This window comes from Rhinoderma darwinii, chromosome 3 (assembly GCF_050947455.1).
Source record: "Rhinoderma darwinii isolate aRhiDar2 chromosome 3, aRhiDar2.hap1, whole genome shotgun sequence".
Lineage (NCBI taxonomy): Eukaryota > Metazoa > Chordata > Amphibia > Anura > Rhinodermatidae > Rhinoderma > Rhinoderma darwinii.
This window is the reverse complement of record NC_134689.1, coordinates 127,047,503-127,067,107: the sequence shown is the minus strand read 5'-3', so window position 1 is coordinate 127,067,107 and position 19,605 is coordinate 127,047,503. Positions and strand designations below refer to the sequence as shown.

Sequence of the window (19,605 nt, the reverse complement as noted above, 5' to 3'; positions counted from 1 at the left end):
TCAAAATATTAATTAATATCCTGAGTGGATAATTATTGGGTATGGGTGTCTGCTGGGTCTATAAACAAGTGATAATACTATGTTCACACCACAGTTGTATACTCCAGGACATGCTCACGATGTATGCACCTAACGTATCCGCAGCCTATAATTGGCCACACATGTACCCGAAGAGTGTCCTTGGCATACATTGGGGCGGTATACATTGGAATACCTTTCATTTAACTGTATTAAAAAGAATAGTCGACAACATTATGCATCCCGTAAAAAAAATACGCGTATACGCGTGGTATGTGGTGTCTTTACAATGGGAGTCATTGGGCGATGTATGCAACTGTGGGGTATATGATTTTGAACGTTGGGGGCTATACGAATATATTCATTAACTTTTATTAACTTTTTTTGGGGGATGGATGTAACAGCAATTCTGCTGCTGTTTTTTTTACATTTTAAAGAGGCTCTGTCACCAGATTATAAGTGCCCTATCTCCAGTGCCGCATCTGCCATGAGGCCAGGTGAGCCGACGGCCTCAGGCGGCACCACCTACCCAAAGGGGGGGCGGCATTTTCAGCCCAGGACGGACTGGACCGGGGGGAGGGGCCATGCAGACGCACATAGCAGACGTGCCGATCGTCTGTAACACTCCTCCTCCTCTCTGACGCTGCACACAGCACATGCAGCCAGAGAGGAGCAAGTCTGCAGGAGGAGCGACGAGCGACGAGCAGCACCAGAAGCACGAGGTAAGTTCCTGCCTTGCTGGGACCGGGACCCGTGATGTGAGTATACTGTAAGGGGGTGTCTGGGCATTTTACCGACAGCAGAGGGCTCTATGGGGCTGGAATAATCCACCCCATAGAGCCCTCACATCACTATAATGCAACGATTAGTGTGGGTGGGGGAGGGTCTGAGCGTCTGACTTACTGCAGAGAGCTCTATAGGGGGGGATTCTGCCCCCCCCCTTTAGAGCAGTCAGTCAGATGCTCAGACCCCCCTAACCTTTCAGTATAGTAACTAGTCAGGGCTCTATGGTGGGGGGATAATTCCCCCCTATAGAGCCCTCTGCTGTCAGTAAAACGCCCCCCCCCCTCCCTGCAGTATACTCCTGGCTTTGTAGCTTTCCTGTGCTTAATTAGCGTGGGAAAGCTACAAATAGGGCTGTGACTGGTGAGTCTCACAGTCACTCACAGTGCACACTGCATGCAGCAGCTGCGGCAGCCAGTCTGACTGTGAGTCTCTGACCAGTCACCACCCACACGCAGCAGAGAGACAGGAGAGACTAATAGTAAACCCTCAACTACTACAGTTTCACAGGCATTGATTATGACAGATTCTATAGAGTAGTGGTTAGCTTGTCTGCCTTACACATGAAGGTTACTGGTTCAAATCCCAGCTGGGTTTTTTTTTTTTTAATATTAATATCTTGTATTGGGCTTCTTTCACACTAGCATTAATATACGTTTACCTCTCTTCCGTCAGAGGGAGAGGATCGATACGTTAAACGGAAAGCAACGGTTCCATTAGAATTACCATTGCTTTCAATGGTAATTCTTTTGTATCAGTTGCTTTCCGTTTGTCTCCGTTCGCTAGGTTTCCGTTCTTTTGAACGGAAATAAAAGTTCTGCAGACTGCACTTTTGTTTCCTTTAAAAAAAACTGAAACTTAGCGAACGGAGACAAACGGAAAGCAACTGATACAAAAGAATTACCATTGAAACCAATGGTAATTCTAATGGAGTCGTTGCTTTCCGTTTAACCTATCGATCCTCTCCCTCTGACGGAAGAGAGGTAAACGTATATTAATGCTAGTGTGAAAGAAGCCTTAGGGCCTGTTCACATCAGCATTGGCTTTCCGTTCTGGGGTTCCGTTGGAGGTAACCCCGCAACGGAAAGTCAAACTGAAACCACAGCTTCCGTTTCCGTCACCATTAGCGCAGTCAACTGCGCTATTGATTCCGTCACAAAAACGGAAACCTGCCGGAATGGTAACGAACGGAAACCATTAGCAATGTTTCCATCACCATGGATTTCAATGGTGACTGAAACGGAAGCTGTGGTTTCAGTTTGACTTTCCGTTGCGGGGTTCACCCGACGGAAACCTCCCACGGAACCCCGGAACGGAAAGCCAACGCTGATGTGAACAGGCCCTAATCCTTCCCCATAAACCTGCCCCCGCTAATTAAAATAAATATATTATATAATGTATATAGCGCTGTATCCTGTATCCGTCAGGTCAGCGGGACTGACTGATTCAGTGTCAGCGAGTCCTGCCGGATCGATCTGTTACCGATCACATCTAAGTTCATAACTTAGATGTGATCGGTAATAGGTGACCTAATGCATTCAGGTCCCAGCGCTATATACAGCTGCTCTGTATACAGGATACAAAGCAGCTGTATCTCAAAAAGTGCAAATCATTTTCAATAAAAAGTAATTAAAACTTGCACCAATCGCATTAATAGATATCTTTATATATCATACTGACATGTCCGAAGTTTTCATCGGTGGGGGACCGAGCACTGAGGCCCCCACCAATCGCTAAAACGAAGCAGCAGAAGTGCTCGGGTGAGCGCTGTGCCGCTTCATTTATGATCGACTTTCAGCCGAGTGAGCGGTCTACGGACTCCTAGACTTTCTATTGAGCCCGTACACTGCTCCAAGGAAAGCCAAACAGAATTGAAGCGGCACACCGTTCACCCGAGCACTTCTGCTGCTTCGTTTTAGCGACTAGTGGGGGGTCTCAGTGTTCGGACGCCACTGATCAAAACTTCTGACATGTCAAAAGTTTTTTAAAAAGTTGTCACACTTTAAAGAGAATCTTTCACCTGCCCACAGATTTGTATTTGAGTGCAGCATGTAATGGGGAGGGCTGCACAAACTCTGGGGCACTTTTAATTTTTTTTCCTACCCTCTTTCCTTACTTAGATATCGGTGCTGTAATACTTGACGCCCGATATTTAAATAACCCCATAGACTGCCAATGGGGCGGTAATTGGCAAGGGGACGTGTAACATCGCTGTGACACAATCCGCTACAGACAATGTCAACAGCATGAGCTGGAGAGAGGAGATCATGTGCGCGTGCACGCTCTCACTCTTCAGCTCTCGGCAGGCAAGTACAAGACTGTGATCTCAGGTGAGAGATCAGTCTTGTCGTCCTTGTCTGCCGAGAGCTAAAGAGTGAGAGCGTGCGTGCGCGCACAGCTCCGATGCCATGGAACAGAAGAAGAATTCACACTCTTCTTCTCCTCTTGTGTTCCTTAGTGGTGGCGGAGCTGCGCGCACACGCTCTCTCTCCAGCTCTTGCTGTAACGCTGACCGTAGCTGATTGGACAGTGTCACAGCGATGTTACACGCCCCCTTGCCAATTACCTCCCCATTGACAGTTCATGGGGTTATTTAAATATCGGGCGCCAAATATTACAGCACTGATATCTAAATAACGAAGGAGGCTAGGAAAAAAATGTAAAGTGCCCCAGAGTTTGTGCAGCCCTCCCCATTACATGCTGCACTCAGCTGTACATGTATGGGGAGGTGAAAGGTTCTCTTTAAAAGAAAGGTGTTCTAATTTTTTTTTTTTTATTTGATATGTTTTATTTTATGGGCCTAATTTTTCTAAGTATTTTAATATGTTTCCGAAGGTAACTATTTATTCATATGTTTGTACGTCTGTGGGGACAGCCAACTTTATTTTTATTTTTCATACTGCTCATTTTTGTTTTGCAGGTTCCGCTGGACCATTTGGACTACGTCGTAGATTCGTTGGACTACTTCGCTGATTTAAGCTTTATTACTTTTTTTTTTTAATAAAATGGTTAAAGTGGATTGTGTGGAAGAGTTGTTATTTCAATAAAATAAATGTCTTTATGTCTCTGTTTTTTAATACTTCATTACCGCCTTAGTAATGGCTGCTGTCTGATTGAGAGCGTCCATTACTAAGAAGGGGCTTAGTGTTAGCCAGTAATAAGGCTAGCACTAACCCCTATTATTACCCCGGTACCCACCGCCACCAGGAGTACTGGGAAGAGCTGGGTACGATCGAGCACCCGACTGTCTGAAGAGAAGGGCGGGTACTGGCATGGCTGCAGGCTGGTACTATCAGGCTCGGAATGGCCAAAAACCATGGCCCTTTCCACCCTGGTAATGCTAGGCTGCTGCTGCTTTATTGTATCTGGCTGGTTATGAAAAATGGAGGGGATCTCACGTAATTTTTTTTCTATTTTTTTTTTTTAAAAGACGTGGGGTTCCCGCTATTTTTCACAACCAGCCAGATACAATAAAGCAGCTGCAGCCTAGCATCCCCAGGGTGGGAAGGGCCACGTTTTTTATCCCTTCCCAGCCTGGTAAAACCAGCCTGTGGCCGCCCTGCTGCCTTGCCGTCGCTTCAGATGGTCGGGTACTGGATCGTACTCCGCTCGCGGCAGTGAGAACCGGGGTAATAATAGTGGTTAGTGATAGCCTTTTTACTGGCTATCACTAAGCCCCTTCTTAGTAATGGATGCTCTCAATCAGACAGCAGCCATTACTAAGGCCATAATAAAGTATTAAAAAAAAACAGACAAGAAAAACTTTTATTGAAATCTAAACTCCCCCATGCAATCCTCTTTCACCATTTTTTTTTTTTAAAAGTAGATCATCGGAGTAGTCCAATGAATCTACGACGTAGTCCAAACGCTCCAGCGCAACCTACCAAAAAAAAGAAGTATAAAAATTTTAAAAACGTAAAAATTTTCCACAATAGTCACTCAATATAACTATACTGTAATCACTTATATGGTTTGCAGATATCTTGTGTATAACTGGCATCTACCTGTATAAGGTCACTATATGGTGGTAATATTGGTCTATATATAGTGTGATTTATTCACTAACAGTATGGTGGGTTTTTTCTGACACAATGTTGTAGTAATATGTGATCATGGTTTGGTAGTTTTATTCAGTAACCGTATGGAGGTATTATTCAGTAACAGTATGGAGGTATTATTCAGTAACAGTATGGAGGTATTATTCAGTAACAGTATGGAGGTATTATTCAGTAACAGTATGGAGGTATTATTCAGTAACAGTATGGGGGTATTATTCAGTAACAGTATGGGGGTATTATTCAGTAACAGTATGGGGGTATTATTCAGTAACAGTATGGGGGTATTATTCAGTAACAGTATGGGGGTATTATTCAGTAACAGTATGGGGGTATTATTCAGTAACAGTATGGAGGTATTATTCAGTAACAGTATGGTGGTATTATTCAGTAACAGTATGGGGGTATTATTCAGTAACAGTATGGAGGTATTATTCAGTAACAGTATGGGGGTATTATTCAGTAACAGTATGGGGTATTATTCAGTAACAATATGGAGGTATTATTCAGTAACAGTATGGCGGTATTATTCAGTAACAGTATGGAGGTATTATTCACTATTAGTATGAAGGTATTATTCAGTAACTGTATGGAGGTATTATTCAGTAACAGTATGGGGATATTATTCAGTAACAGTATGGAGGTATTATTCAGTATTAGTATGAAGGTATTATTCAGTAACTGTATGGAGGTATTATTCAGTAACAGTATGGAGGTATTATTCAGTAACAGTATGGTGGTATTATTCAGTAACAGTAGAGGTATTATTCAGTAACAGCATGGGGGTATTATTCAGTATCAGTATGGGGTATTATTCAGTAACAGTATGGGGGTATTATTCAGTAACAGTATGAAGGTATTATTCAGTAACTGTATGGAGGTATTATTCAGTAACAGTATGGAGGTATTATTCAGTAACAGTATAGGGGTATTATTCAGTAACAGTATGGGGGTATTATTCAGTAACAGTATGGGAGTATTATTCAGTAACTGTATGGAGGTATTATTCAGTAACAGTATGGGGGTATTATTCAGTAACAGTATGGGAGTATTATTCAGTAACAGTATGGAGGTATTATTCAGTAACATTATGGAGGTATTATTCAGTAACAGTATGGAAGTCTTATTCAGTATCAGTATGGAGGTATTATTCAGTAACATTATGGAGGTATTATTCAGTAACAGTATGGAGGTATTATTCAGTATCGGTATGGAGGTATTATTCAGTAACGTTATGGAGGTATTATTCAGTAACGGTATGGAGGTATTATTCAGTAACGGTATGGAGGTATTATTCAGTAACGGTATGGAGGTATTATTCAGTAACGGTATGGAGGTATTATTCAGTAATGGTATGGGGGTATTATTCAGTAACAGTATGGAGGTATTATTCAGTAACTGTATGGAGGTATTATTCAGTAACAGTATGGAGGTATTATTCAGTAACAGTATGGGGGTATTATTCAGTAACAGTATGGGAGTATTATTCAGTAACAGTATGGAGGTATTATTCAGTAACATTATGGAGGTATTATTCAGTAACTGTATGGAGGTATTATTCAGTATTAGTATGGAGGTATTATTCAGTAACATAATGGAGGTATTATTCAGTAACATTATGGAGGTATTATTCAGTAACAGTATGGAGGTATTATTCAGTATCGGTATGGAGGTATTATTCAGTAACGTTATGGAGGTATTATTCAGTAACGGTATGGAGGTATTATTCAGTAACGGTATGGAGGTATTATTCAGTAACGGTATGGGGGTATTATTCAGTAACAGTATGGAGGTATTATTCAGTAACTGTATGGAAGTATTATTCAGTAACAGTATGGAGGTATTATTCAGTAACGGTATGGAGGTATTATTCAGTAATGGTATGGGGGTATTATTCAGTAACAGTATGGAGGTATTATTCAGTAACTGTATGGAGGTATTATTCAGTAACAGTATGGAGGTATTATTCAGTAACAGTATGGGGGGTATTATTCAGTAACAGTATGGGGGTATTATTCAGTAACAGTATGGGGGTATTATTCAGTAACAGTATGGGGGTATTATTCAGTAACAGTATGGGGGTATTATTCAGTATTAGTATGGAGGTATTATTCAGTAACATAATGGAGGTATTATTCAGTAACATTATGGAGGTATTATTCAGTAACAGTATGGAGGTATTATTCAGTATCGGTATGGAGGTATTATTCAGTAACAGTATGGAGGTATTATTCAGTAACAGTATGGGGTATTATTGATAATGTTGGTCTTACAATCTATGTACATTACTGTGGTGGGGGCTGTGGCGAAGTGTGAGTGGCAGCAGATGATCAGGCTAAGAGACAGTCTGCAGAGTGGCATGTGATGTACTTTGACATGTAGGTGATACTTACGTGTAGGTTGTGGGCACATAACTTGTTTACAGCCCAGGGCCTAAGATCATATTAATCCACCACTGGCATCGAGCCAGCACAGGCCGACCACAACAATACAGCAGGTAGAGAAAAGAAATCGGCCCAGGATGTGCCGCTTCAAAACAGCGCTAAGCGCGATCCGTCCTGGACTGGCCTGAATGTAATTGCAGAGAGTGACGCCGCAAATGAGACTGGCTGCCGAGGAAAGATATGGGGCAGTGCAGGGCAGACTGTACTATTTGCACTGCACTGATTGGCAGTAAGAATAATTCTTTCAATATTTTCCATACTTCAAACAGCACTTTAAGGCTATGATCACACTGAGTTTTTTGCAGGAGGAATATCTGCCTCAAAATTCCGTTTGGAAGTTTGAGGCAGATTTTCCTCTCCCTGCACGCCGATTTTCGCAGAGTTTTTCGCAGCGTTTTTCGCCCGCGGCCATTGAGCGCCGCGGGCATAAAACACAGTGAAATACGCTTTCTCTGTCGCCCATTGAAGTCAATGGGAGGTCAGAGGCGGAAGCTCCCGAAGATAGGGCATGTCGCTTCTTTTTCCCGCGAGGCAGTTTTACTGCTCGCGGGAAAAAGATGACGACGCCTCCCATTGAAATCAATGGGAGGCATTTTCGGGCCGTTTTTGCCGAGTTTTGCAACGCGGTTTCTGCGTCAAAAATCTCGGCAAAATACTCTGTGTGAACATAGACTAAGGCTATGTTCACACTGAGTTTTTTGCAGGAGGAAAATTCTGCCTCAAAATTCTGTTTGGGATTTTGAGGCAGATTTTGTCCTTCCTGCACGTCGTTCGCCGCGATTTTCACCGCGTTTTTCGCTCACGGCCATTGAGTGCTACGGGCAAAAAACTCTGCGAAATACCCTTTCTCTGCCTCCCATTGATGTCAATAGGAGGTCAGAGGCGTAAACGTGCGAAGATAGGGCATGTCCCTTCTTTCTCGGGAGGCATTTTCGGTCGGTTTTTGACGAGTTTTGCGGAGCGGTTTCCGTGCCCAAAAACTCGTCAAAATACTCTGTGTGAACAGGGCCTAACAAATAAACATCAAATGTTTTCCTATTTAAAAAATGTATATATTGCGTGTTTGATGTGTACAGCTAGGAATGAGAAAACTTTGATAGATTTGGGGGGGGCGCCTTTTTATAGTTCGCCTCAGGCAGCAGACGGGCTAGGTTCACCCCTGCCTATCTCCTACATAATCTGATCGGCGCTGTAATGTAGATAACAGCAGTGGTTTTTATTTTGAAAAACTTTCATTTTTTCTGCAAGTTATGAGCAATTTTAGATTTAGTTTCTTAACCCCTTCAGGACTGAGCCACTTTTGGACCAAATGACAGAGCCTCATTTTTTAAATCTGACGTGTGTTACTTTATGTGGTAATAGCTCGGGAATGCTTTTACCTATCCAAGCGATTCTGAGACTGTTTTCTCGTGACATATTGTACTTTAAGTTAGTGAAAAAATTTGGTCGATATATTCAATATTTTTGTGTGAAAAACACAAAAATTTAGAGAAAATTTGCAAAAAATTAGCATTTTCTAAATTCAAATGTATATGCTTGTAAGACAGATAGTTATACCACACAAAATAGTTACTAGCTAACTTTTCCAATATGTCTACTTTAGATTGGCATCATTTTTTGAACATCCTTTTATTTTTCTAGGACGTTACAAGGCTTATAAGTTTAGCAGCAATTTCTCACATTTTCAAGAAAATTTCAAAAACCCATTTTTTTAGGGAACAGTTCAGTTGTTAAGTGGCTTTGAGGGCCTTATATATTAGAAACCCCCACAAATCACCCCACTTTAAAAACTGCACCCCTCAAAGTATTCAAAACAGCATTCAGAAAGTTTTTTTTAACCCTTTAGGCGTTTCACAGGAATTAAAGCAAAGTAGCGGGGAAATTTACAAATTTCATTTTTTTTGCAGAAATTCCATTTTAATCCATTTTTCCTGTAATACTGAAGGTTTTTAGCGGAGAAGCACAACTGAATATTTATTGCCCTGATTCTGCAGTTTTTACAAATATTCCACATGTGGCCCTAGTGCGCTACTGGACTGAAATACCGGCCTCAGAAGCAAAGGAGCACCTAGAGGATTTTAGGGCCTTCCTTTTCTTAGATTATATTTCAGGCACCATGTCAGGTTAGAAGAGGTCTTGTGGTGCCGAATCAAAGGAAACACCCCAAAAAATACCCCATTTTGGAAACTACACGCCTTGAGGAAATCATCTAGGGGTGTAGTGAGCATTTTGACCCCACAGGTGTTTCATAGATTTCATTAGAATTGGGCAGTGAAAATGAAAAATGACATTATTTTCCAATACCATGTAGCTTTACCTCAAAATTTTTAATTTTTTCAACAAATAAATGATGAAAAGCACCCCAGCATTTGTAAAGCAACTTCTCCAGAGTACGGAAATACCCAACATGTGGTTATAAACGGGTGTTTGGAGAAGCGGCAGGACTCAGAAGGGAAGGCACGCCATTTAGCTTTTGGAGCGCTGATTTTGCTGGATTCATTTCTTTGCACCATGTCACATTTGTAAAGCACCTAAGGTACCAGAACAGTGGAAACCCCCCAAAAGTGACTCCATTTAGGAAACTACACCCCTTGAGGAATTCATCTAGGGGTGTAATGAGCATTTTGACCCCACAGGTGTTTCATAGATTTAATTAGAATTGGGCAGTGAAATTGAAAAATTACATTATTTTCCAATAAGATGTAGCTTTACCTCAAAATTTTTATTTTTTACAACAAATAAATGATGAAAAGCACCCCAACATTTGTAAAGCAACTTCTCCAGAGTACGGAAATACCCAACATGTGGTCATAAACTGCTGTTTGGGGAAGCGGCAGGACTCAGAATGGAAGGCACGCCATTTAGCTTTTGGAGTACAGATTTTGCTGGTTTGATTTCTCGGCACCATGTCGCATTTGTAAAGCTCCTAAGGTACCAGTACAGTGGAAACCCCCCAAAAGTGACTCCATTTGGGAAACTACACCCCTTGAGGAATTCAACTAGGGGTGTAGTGAGCATTTTGACCCCCCAGGTGTTTTATAGATTTCATTAGAATTGGGCAGTAAACATGAAAAATTTCATTTTTTTCCACTAAGACGTAGCTTTAGGTAAAAATGTTTCATTTTCTCATCAAATAAAGGAGAAAAATCACCGTAATATTTGTAAAGCAACTTCTCCAGAGTACGGAAATACCCCATATGTGGTAATAAAGTACTGTATGAATACACATCAGGGCTCAGAAGGGAAGGAACGCCATTTGGCTTTTGGAGAGCAGATTTTGCTGGATTGGTTTTTCTGCGCCATGTCGCTTTTGCAAAGCCCCTTAGGTAGCAGTACAGTGGAAGCTACCTAAAAGTGACTCCATTTGGCAAACTACACCCATTGAGGAATTTATCTAGGGGTGGAGTGAGCATTTTGACCCCACAGGTGTCTCATAGATTTTATTAGAAATGGGCAGTGAAAATGAAAAATTACATTATTTTCCAATAAGACGTAGCATTAGTTAAAATTTTTTCATTTTCTCAACAAATAAAGGAGAAAAAGCACCGTAACATTTGTAAAGCAACATCTTCAGAGTACGGAAATACCCCACACGTGGTCATAAACTGCTATTTGGACACACAGCAAGGGTCTAAAGGGAAGGAGCGCCATTTAGTATTTGGAGTGGAGATTTTACAAGATTCGTTTTTTGACACCATGTTGCATTGAGCTATAGTACCCGTACAGTGGTACCCCCCGAAAAATTACCCCATTTTGGAAACTAGATCCCTCAAAGAATTTATCTAGGGGTGTAGTGAGCATTTTGACTGCACAAGTGTTTTGCAAAAATGAGTAAACAATAGATATTGCAGATTGAAAATGGCTGTTTTCAACAAATATGCCATTTCAGTGCCCAATGTGTTGTGCCCAGCTTGTACCACCGTAGACACACATCCCATAAATTGTTAAGCGGGTTCTCCAGAATACCCCATATGTGGTCATAAAGTGCCGTTTGGGTACACTGCCAGGCTCAGTTGGACCACCATTTGGCTTTTGAAGCGCAGATTTTGCTTGGTGTATTAGTGGTATTTCAGCTTATAATGTGGGGGCATATGTGAGCTGGGCGGAGTACATCAAGGGTATATGTAAGCTGGGCAGAGTACATCAGGGTATATGTAATATGCGCGGGTACATCAGGCTATATGTAATCTGTGCGGAGTACATCAGGGTATATGTAAGCTGTGCGTAGTACATCAGGATATATGTAAGCTGTGCGTAGTACATCAGGGTATATGTAAGCTGTGCGGAGTACATCAGGGTATATGTAATATGTGAGGAGTACATCAGGGTATATGTAAGCTGTGCGGAGTACATCAGGGTATATGTAATATGTGCGTGTACATCAGGCTATATGTAAGCTGGGCTGAGTATATCAGGGCATATGTAAGCTGGGCAGAGTACATCAGGGTATATGTAAGCTCGGCGGTGTACATCAGGGTATATGTAAACTGGGCGGAGTACATCAGGGTATATGTAAACTGTGCAGAGTACATCAGGGTATATGTAATCTGAGCGGAGTGCATCAGGGTATATGTAAGCTGGGTGGAGTGCAACAGGTCATAATAGGATGATGTAATAATGGGGAGAATGAATAATCCATGGATTGGTGTGGTACGCTTTGAACCAATCCTTTATACACAGGCCGGGTTTATTGGGTATTATACAAAATATCTGCGCTCCAGTGTTGCCTAATCTTTGACTTCTTCACCAGCCCTATAAGCCGCACAAGGCCCTAAAGTTTCCTTATCTCTGCTGCATCTACCGGGTCCACCTGTGGGGTCCAGCAAATGACGATGTGGGGTATTTAGTGAAATTCTACTGGACCTAAAAGTGAGTCTGGGCCGTGATTTAGAATCATTTTGCATCATTGCGTTTTGAGAGTCATAACGTGTTATTTTTCCGTTGACGGAGCTGTGTGAGGGCGCGTTTTTCGTGGAACGAGCTGTAATTTTTATTGGTTCTATTTTGAGGTACATGCGATTTTTTTTTTTATCACTATTTATTCCATTTTTTGGGAGATGAGGAAACCAAAAAACAGCTATTCCAGCACGTGTCTTTTTTGTTTTTTTTACAGTGCTCACCGTGCAGTATAAACAACATGTTAACTTTATTCTACGGGGCGATACGATTACAGCGACACCAAATTTATTTCATTTTTACTTTTGTATTATGCCTCGTTTTACGTCTGAAAATACGGCTCCAATACGTCCGCAAACATCTGCCCATTCATTTGAATGGCTTTGCCGACGTACTGTGCCGACGACCTGTAATTTACGCGTATTCGTTTGACAGCTGTCAAACGACGACGCGTAAAATGACTGCCTCGTCAAAGAAGTGCAGGACACTTCTTTGGACGTTTTTGGAGCCATTTTTTCATAGACTCCAATGAAAACAGCTCCAAAAACGGACGTAAAAAACGCAGCGAAAAATGCGAGTTGCTCAAAAAACTTCTGAAAATCAGGGGCTGTTTTCCCTTGAAAACAGCTCCATATTTTCAGACGTTTTTGGTCACTACGTGTGCACATACCCTATGGGGGAAATGGAAAAAGAAAGCAATTTTGCCATTGTTTTTGCACGTTTTATTTACGTCATTCACATGCGGTTTAAAATAACGTGCTGACTTTGTTATACGGGTGGTTACGATTACGGTGATACATATATGTGGAATTATTTTTTTTCTCTTCTTTTTTTGTTTTTACTACTGTTTTTTTTTTTAGTCCCCCTAGGGGATTTCACAATGCGATCTACTGATCTCTTTCATAATGCTTTAGTATACTCAGTGTACCAAAGCAATATTGACTGCCAGTGATGAACTGACAAGCAATGTATTAGGCTGCGACAAGCAAAATCTATGGACAATGCGAAGGTTAGCGATCAGGACAGAATGTGGAATAGACACAGGCTAGTGGCAATGAAATGTACCATAATACTCAGGAAACTGTTCCAACTTTAAATCTTTTAAAATGCTGCCAAGCATGATGTTATCAGAGGGAGCCAGTCGCCATAAGAAGCCTGTCGTGGCCGGCAGCTATGACCAGAGAACCAGCAGCCGTAAGGAAGAGTTACATGAATTAAAGGGAAGGTGTCACGAAAAAATATTTTTTATATAATATTGCTTTTAATATGTCATTAAAATAAATTTTATATATTTGTGTTGTACTTTTTACTTTTTTCTTTCTTTTACTTCTCTATGGGGGCAGCCATTTTTTTCATCTCTGTATGTGTCGATTAACGACACATACAGAGATGGAATACGGCACGTACATCCCCATAGAGAATGCGAACGGGAGCCGTTCCATTCACTATAGCGTACGCTGTCTGTGTGGGAACGGCGCAGGTAAGTTATGTTTGTGTATGTGATGTGTGTGTATGTTAGTGTTATACTGTCTGATTACCACTGTGTCTAATCCTCCTACACTGTGCATTCGCTCAGAAAATGGCGGCACACAGTGTAGGAGGTTTGAACATTTTTGGGAATTGCTCCCTCTAGTGACCAGCACATGGAAATGTTATAAATTAGAATCTAATTTATAATATTTCCTGACTTGTGAAAAAATTAAAAAAATTAAAACAATGTGTAATCATTTATATACTAACTGTTTAACTGAAAAAAAAAAATAATTCTAGCGACACATTCCCTTTAAGGGGTCTGCGTACAAAAAGGTCTTTGCATTACTCACGTATAGACATGCTGGATATAAAAACTGTGTGGTCTATTGTGTTTTGATGCCATAAGTCTTCTCTTGGGAACCAAATTAACATGGCGTATGTTTGACAAACCTTGAGCAATCTTGTGCTTAGTTCAAGTGCATTTATTTATAAAAATCCTTGAGAACCCCTTTATTGCAGATAAAAAAAAAGCTTGCTATAGTTTGAAGCTGGCCATGGACATGGGATGTAAAGGAGTTTAAAACCAAATCTCTGGCTGCTGTGTATGGACTAGCTGCACGGGAACGGTGAGAAATTTAAGCTCTCCCGCTGGCTATGGGGGGAATATTTTAGCATTTTATGGTTTTGCTGTGATGTGCGCAAATCAAGACAAACCCAAATCTAAAAAAGGTGCAGGACCTTTGGTGACATTAGAAGGTTGTGTAGCAACCCCTCCCCAGTAAATATACTACTATTCCTTAAATATAAAAAATTGCGTTGTTTAAAAGGTGTTGTCTATTACCGGACAACTGAGGACCTATCCACCGGATAGGTCATTAGTATATCATCGGTGGGTCCGACCCTGCACCGATCAGCTGCTTCGGCTGCCAATGGGCATCGGACGTCATTGCACAGTATGCAGTGTACGGAGCCTAAAGCAGTTGGCTCCATACATTGCATAGCGGCCGTGCTGCAGAACTGCAGCTCTGCTCCTATTCACTTCGTTCCCCAAATAAAAGGATGATGGTTCTTCGTCACCTAAAAAAATTGCATACTGACATCGCTCTCCTACAGGAGACTCACTTGGAGGAGAGTGACTTCCACCGCATGAAAAAATTGTGGGTGGGTACAGTATACGGCTCTTCGGCTTGTGGCCGTAAAGCAGGTGTACTCATTTTTATCAATAGAAATCGAGTACATGGGGTGATGCACATAGACTCTGACAATGAAGGACGTTTGCTCCATGTTGTTCTTGACACTACTTGCGGGGTTTTAAGCATTTACAATATATATGGACCCAATGATGATAATGTTTCCTTCTATAACAGTTTAGAAAGCTCCTTGTTAACAGATGATGTCCCACATAAACTGGTGGGGGGCGATTTCAACTCTGTTTTAGATAATAGAGAGGAAAGGAGTTCACGCAAAGCTCAGGACCTGGGTTCCATTCCTACAGGGGCCCCTAGAAAACATGACAGGGCCTTGGGCCCTCTGCTGGAGAGCACGCACCTAATAGACGCTTGGCGGGTGGGTAATCCCGATACAAGGGAATTCACGCACTAGTCGCACTCTAGGATAGATTATTTTTTCGTGTCTTCACCCCTGCAACAACGGCTAGGATCTTCTACCATAGGGGATCTAGTGATTTCAGATCATGCCCCAATATTGCTATCCCTTCAGGAGATCTACCCGAGAGGTTCTGATTTTATATGGCGGTTCCCGGCCCACTTAGCATTAGATGACACATTCAAATGTTTGTTGCAGGGGTGGTGGTTGGAATACGCTTCCGCGAATGAAGGGCATAGGGACAATCCTTCCCTTTTCTGGGACACGGCTAAGGCCGTGATGAGGGGCAGGATACTCTGAGTAAAAAACGGGAAATAACACAAAAATGTAACTCATCTAGTCTCACCTTGAGGACAGCTTACACAACTTACCTAACTCAATTAACGGAGGAAACTAGACAGGCCTGGGTACAGGCCAAACAGAATTTTGATGAATGGGCTTCTCAGAAAGAATTGATGTGCAGTCACGAGTTTGAGGCTACACTGCATAGGTATGGTAATAAGGCGGGAAAGCTGCTGGCAAATGTAGCCCGAGGACAACGCCCTACACAACATATAGCTAAATTGCGGGACTCTACGGGACAAAACCATAGTGATCCTTCTCGTATTAATGCTATACTGGCTAGATTTTATGAGGAGCTGTACTCCGACGAATCTTCCCCATCGTTGGATGATACGCTCTTGGACAAAACCACCCTTCCTGCCATCTCGGAGGGTCAGCTGCAACTACTGAATGCACAGATTACTAGAGAGGAGGTAGATGGGGCTATTAGAAACCTGAAATATTCAAAAGCACCTGGCCTAGATGGACTGTCAGGAGAATTCTATAAGGCCATAAGGGAACAGGTGACTGAGACTTTGGTTTTGCTCTTTAGCAATGCTTTGGGTAGTGAGGGATTGCCACCATTTGCAGACATGTCTTATATCAAACTTTTATTAAAACCTGGAAAGGATCCCCTAATGCCGGGGTCATACCGACCCATATCTCTGATTAAAGTAGATGCTAAGCTTCTTTCTAAAATCATTGCAAATAGGCTGGCGAGTATAATGCCACATCTCATAGCCCCCGAACAGGTGGGTTTCATTAAGGGGAGATCAGCGGTCACCAATATTAGGACGGTCCTGGCGGTATTAGATAGGGTGCAGCCAGGGGCGTAACTAGGAAAGACTGGGCCCCATAGCAAACTTTTGACTGGGGCCCCCCCTCCCCCGGGTGTCACACAACCCCCCCCCTTGTAGATAGTGTCTTTTTTACAAACCCCCCCTTTTGATAACGCCATACAGCCCCCCTGTAGATAACGGCATACAGCCCCCTTGTAGATATCTACAGACTGGGCTGTATGGTGCTATCTACAGAGGGGGCTGTATGGTGTTATCTACGGAGGGACTGTATGGCGTTCCCTACAGGGGGGGGTGTATGGCGTTCCCTACAGGGGGGACTGTATGGCGTTCCCTACAGGGGGGACTGTATGGCGTTCCCTACAGGGGGGACTGTATGGCGTTCACTACAGGGGGGGACTGTATGGCGTTCCCTACAGGGGGGCTGTATGGCACTATCTACAGGGGGGCTGTATGGCGCTATCTACAGGGGGGCTGTATGGCGCTATCTACAGGGGGGCTGTATGGCGCTATCTACAGGGGGGCTGTATGGCGCTATCTACAGGGGGCTGTATGGCGCTATCTACAGGGGGGCTGTATGGCGCTATCTACAGGGGGCTGTATGGCGCTATCTACAGGGGGGCTGTATGGCGCTATCTACAGGGGGGCTGTATGGCGTTATCTACAGGGGGACTGTATGGCGCGATCTACAGAGGGGGCTGTATGGCGTTATCTAGAGGGGGGACTGTATGGTGTTATCTATGGGGGGGCTGTATGGCGTTCCCTACAGAGGGGGCTGTATGGCGTTACCTACAGGGAGTCTGTATGGCGTTCCCTACAGGGAGGGTCTGTAGGGAGAACGCCATACAGCCCCCCCTGTAGGGAACGCCATACAGCCCCCCCCCTGGAGGGAACGCCATACAGCCTCCCCCTGTAGGGAACACCATACAGCGCCCCTCCCTGTAGGGAATGCCATACAGCATCCCCCCCTGTAGGGAACGCCATACAGCCCCCCCTGTAGGGAACGCCATACAGCGTCCCCCCTCCCAAAAAAATGCGACCCACAGTGTGTCCTAATAAAAGACATGTATCCCCTCTCCACAGGACAGGGGATACATGTGTGATCGCTGGCAGTGATAGGGAGAACGGGGGACTGAAAGTCCCCTGAAGTTCTCCATGACTAACCTCTGACTTCCGGCGTCTGCGCAGCTCACTAAAAATGAAAGGAGCGCGGGTCACGCATGCGCACAAGCGTGACCGGCGCTCCATTCATTTCTCCGGAGCTGCCGACACAGACCCCGGAAGACCGAGGTTTGTGATGGAGAACTTCAGGGGACTTTCAGTCCCCCGTTCTCCCTATCACTGCCAGCGATCACACATGTATCCCTTATCCTGTGAATATCCTGTGGATAGGGGATACATGTCTTTTGTTTAATGGCAGAGCGGGGAGATACCTCCCTGCTCTGCCGTACTGTTCAGTGGCGTCCCGCTGTAGCGGCCATAGCGGCTGCTAGCGGAGCCTCCGGCCATGGTGGGGGCCCGTGCCGGCGGGCGACTTGGGCCCCCTCATGCCGCGGCCCCGTAGCAGCCGCTACTGCTACTATGGCGGTAGTTACGCCACTGGGTGCAGCATAGCCCAATTCCGGATGAACACCCTGCACTACTCTTGTTAGATGCAGAGAAAGCTTTTGACAATGTCAGATGGAAATGGTTGGATGCTGTTCTGGATAAAATAGGGATTACCGGGGCTTTTCAAAACTTACTGCGCCACATCTACAAGTCCCCTAAAGCTAGGATATATATACTACAGGGTTCCTATCCCAACCATTTAGCTTGTATAAGGGTACTAAGCAGGGCTGTCCGTTGTCTCTTTGCTATTTAACCTGGCATTGGAGCCATTGGCATGGTATCTGGCGTCATCGGATGTGTTTAGGGGCATTTCGGTAGGGAATATGGAGGTTAAGGAAACATTGTTTGCGGACGACATACTCTTATTTCTAGCACATCCCTTGCAAGATGTTCAGCTTATCTTCCAGGCCTTGTGTGAATTTGGGACATATTCGGGGTATAAAGTTAACTATTCAAAATGCCAGCTGTTGGACTTGGGACTGCAGGAGTCCAGTCATATGCGCCTGTTGGACGCACTGGACGTTGAGATTAAGCGGACACAAATCACGTACCTGGGTATCAAGATAGGTCGGGTGCCTAGATCCCTTTACGAGCTGAACTATCCTCCACTGATCCGGGACATTCAGGCTGATCTTCTGAGATGGCATAGTCTGCCTCTTTCACTTCTGGGAAGGTGCTGCTTGGTCAAAATGTCGGGGTTTACGAAATTACTGTACCCTTTACAGACCATTCCTTTACTGATTAAGCATGTGGATATCAACATGCTCAATTCGTCCTTCACTAAATTCATTTGGGGGGGAGAAAACCGAGAATAGCGCTAGCAAAACTTATGCTACGGAAAGAAGAGGGTGGCACACATTTTCCTAACATCCGGGGGTACAACCTGGCATGTTTGAGTAGACATTTACTGGATTGGAAACATGGTTACGGGGTGTCATTCCAACATCAGCCTAGAACGGCAGCTAGCCTAGCCATGGGATCTTATGGCCCTGGCTCACACAATAGACGCTTGGCGGGTGGGTAATCCCGATACAAGGGAATTCACGCACTAGTCGCACTCTAGGATAGATTATTTTTTCGTGTCTTCACCCCTGCAACAACGGCTAGGATCTTCTACCATAGGGGATCTAGTGATTTCAGATCATGCCCCAATATTGCTATCCCTTCAGGAGATCTACCCGAGAGGTTCTGATTTTATATGGCGGTTCCCGGCCCACTTAGCATTAGATGACACATTCAAATGTTTGTTGCAGGGGTGGTGGTTGGAATACGCTTCCGCGAATGAAGGGCATAGGGACAATCCTTCCCTTTTCTGGGACACGGCTAAGGCCGTGATGAGGGGCAGGATACTCTGAGTAAAAAACGGGAAATAACACAAAAATGTAACTCATCTAGTCTCACCTTGAGGACAGCTTACACAACTTACCTAACTCAATTAACGGAGGAAACTAGACAGGCCTGGGTACAGGCCAAACAGAATTTTGATGAATGGGCTTCTCAGAAAGAATTGATGTGCAGTCACGAGTTTGAGGCTACACTGCATAGGTATGGTAATAAGGCGGGAAAGCTGCTGGCAAATGTAGCCCGAGGACAACGCCCTACACA

General features: G+C 43.6%; 1 protein-coding gene across 1 annotated transcript in view; it reads left to right on the top strand.

Annotated features, from left to right (window-relative positions):
• Positions 1-666: 666 nt before the first annotated feature.
• The window catches only part of DRAM1 (DNA damage regulated autophagy modulator 1), a 133,863-nt gene continuing 114,924 nt past the window's right edge, over positions 667-19,605 (top strand). Inside the window, exon 1 of the mRNA XM_075860072.1 lies at positions 667-740. The gene's annotated coding sequence lies outside the window, so the exon portion shown is untranslated. The remainder of the gene's footprint in view (positions 741-19,605) is intronic.